The following is a 2,948-nucleotide window of genomic DNA, read 5'->3' on the forward strand; positions in this document are numbered from 1 at the left end:
TGGTGAACCGAGGGGACACCTCACCCCCCCCCCCCCCACAACCCCACACACACGCACACACATCCCCTTACATTTGCAACACACACCACAGCTACTGCCCCCCTCCTTCACAGGGGCCCGCGCACCCCTCCTTTCCTTTAAGTCAATATGTCCGTGTCAGAGATGAAAGTGCAAAGTGGGAGGGACGCGGAGGGGGTCCTGACACTAATGTAGTACACTGGGCTTCACTTACTGATCTGCCAAGTTCCTTTGTGGAGCCCTAAATGCCTGCTAGGGCCCTTTGAACCGCTGAGCGCTTGCCTGCCTTCAGATGCCTCCTCCTTCAGCTTCATTCCCACAGTCCTGTCCTCGCCAACAGACCAGGCGTGCACTAGTTAAAGGCTGCAAAACAACTGGGAGTCATTTCGGTAATAAAGTTTCCTGTTTGCAACACGTGACCCAAACTCCTAATTAGTTTCCCAGTAAAAACCCAGAGAGACAGAGAGAATCCTTGAACCTGTGGTTTGGAGGCTCTTTCATTGGCTGCCAAGCACAGCGAGCCAGGTAAACCAAGACCTTCAACTCGCTCGCTTGTTTTTCCTCACTCTTCTCCTCTTGTCAGCTAATCTCTGTGGGTAACCTTATCCCAACACTTCAGTGCCCTCCTCCTCTTCCTCCCCCTGCTCCTCCTGCTCCTTCTCCTCCTCTGTTCATTAGAAACTGGACTGAAACAGCTCTGCCCATTCATAAAGCTCACTCTTGTTATGCTGCAATCAGCGGTGGAAAGCCCTCTTTGATGGATTCTGACTGTTTTATCAGGACATCTTTCATTACTGTTTTCCTAGCAGTGTCAGCAGGAGGATTTGTCGAGGCAACAATTAATTTGACTAATGATCGCGAAAGGCTTCACTGTTCACTGAAATAGTAAAAATGTTCATTTCTGTCAATAGATTCGTGACAGCTTTGAATTACAGAAAGGTCAAACAGATACCTGCACTACGGCTCCCTGCGTGGTCAGGTGGTTAGATGTTTTACCAAAGTGAGTAAACATTCTTTTTAAATCAGTAGACTGCGCAAATAATCAACATATAAATCCACAATGTTCCGACTAGTCCAGCTGCGACATGATTTCTCAATAGGGTGTAAAGAAAACTAAGTGTTTTTGGGCACATTTTGATCATTTTTTTTTTTTTTTTTCATTCTAGTTGAATTTGAGAAACATATTGGCACATCCCTGTAATACAAATGCTGGTTGAATAGAAACTGTCATATTATTATTTCTTCCTGCCATTAGGGTGCGTACAAAGATTTTTTTTTTTTTTTCATTTTTAACATATAAAGTCACGTTATCTCAGAACAACCGTAGTGATGCATCAGATCTCCAGGATCTCTTCTCTGCTGCTGGCCACAGCCAATCATCTGCCTCCTCCCAACTGTTATCGTTTCCCTTCTTTACTGTCATGCAGGTCATCTCCATGTTCTCTTTAGAACATTCATGAATCATCTCTGTGGTTCTTTTTATTTTCCTTCTGCCTTTATCTGATCCCAAAGGTTTTCTTCTGCTTGAGGTTTGATTTAATTCTCTTGGAGCAGAGAATCTAAAGCAGATTAACGTGGGCACTAAATAATACTACATGTCTGTCTGGCTCACCAAAAAAGAAATTAAAATGTCTTTTGTGAGCATTTTGTTGCAAAAACCACCTACAAGGAAATAAATACACCCATGAAGATTTGGCTGAAAACACTACCCAGATCTGACTGTTAAACTCTGTAAACAGTTGCAATTCATGTCCCAATGAGGTGCCCTAGATAAGAGGTTAGATACCCCCTCCAGATGCATTGAGATCTGTTTATCAGAGTAGGTAAGAAGCGAGGTACGTTAGGCAGCGAGGGGTTAAGTATCTTGACCTAAAACACCACACATCTAGCTGGAATAGAACCCGTGACGTGCTGGTTGGAAAGTTAACCCTGTCTACCCACTGATCCACATCTTTCTGGCCTCGCTCACCTCTCATACTGTGACAAAACAACAACTTGATTTTAAAAGGAGGGGGTGGAGGGGGGCTTCCCCTGTTTGCCGCGGCGGTGATACACTTCCTCCTCCTTGTGACTCACAGGTGGCCACATCCAAGAGCTGCTGCTGCTGCTGCTGCTGCTCCCTCTCCCCTCAGTTGTGGATTTAACAGCCATGCTCAGAGAAGTTTGAAACAAACACGTGCTAAAGGAGGCGACGAGTGACTCCTCAACACTGGCTGTGTGTCACAGTCCCGGCTGTAATTGCTGTTTATCATCCAGCTTTTCTTTGTCAGGTGCCTCTGTTTTCAGGCAAACCTTTATTGGCTTCTAGTGTGTGTGTGTGTGTGTGTGTGTGTGTGTGTGTGTTAAAGCCTCATTTGATCAAACACAGCCACAGCCTGGTGTATCTGCTCATAAGAACTCTTCAAATGGGCCTTGCTTGATAATTACCCTTCACTCCATTTTGCTGTGATTTCCCGCCCTGGGGCAGACAAGGCCAAATTAGTCATGCTTTAACTGATATTGTACGTCAGCTGTGTTACAGGGATTATTAAAGTGCACTGTGGTTGACAGGATCAAGCCTTCTTGTTAGGCAGTCGGCCATGAATCACAGGCTGAAGCCACATCCACCAGTGTGTCCCTGCACATGTGAACACGCAGCAGAGATAAAAGAGCTTGGTCCCTGAGAATCGACACATGTTCATGATCAGCTCCATAGATTATTATGTTCCCCTGGAATATAATTGATTTTTTTCCCTGTCTCTCTGTCCCTCTGTGTGTGTGTGTTTATTTTCTTCTGCTGTCTGTTTGCCTTATGTTGATCAGGGGGCTGCAGCTCTTAGTTAAACAAGCCTTTTCATTTCCCACTAACCTCCCCACAGGAGGCCCTTTGAAAAGCCCCAACATGGGAAGTTATGTATGTAATCATTTAGAATCATTTTGAATATAAATGG

The sequence above is a fragment of the Cynoglossus semilaevis genome, chromosome 15 (genome assembly GCF_000523025.1).
Source record: "Cynoglossus semilaevis isolate Cse_v1.0 chromosome 15, Cse_v1.0, whole genome shotgun sequence".
In the NCBI taxonomy this organism is placed as follows: domain Eukaryota; kingdom Metazoa; phylum Chordata; class Actinopteri; order Pleuronectiformes; family Cynoglossidae; genus Cynoglossus; species Cynoglossus semilaevis.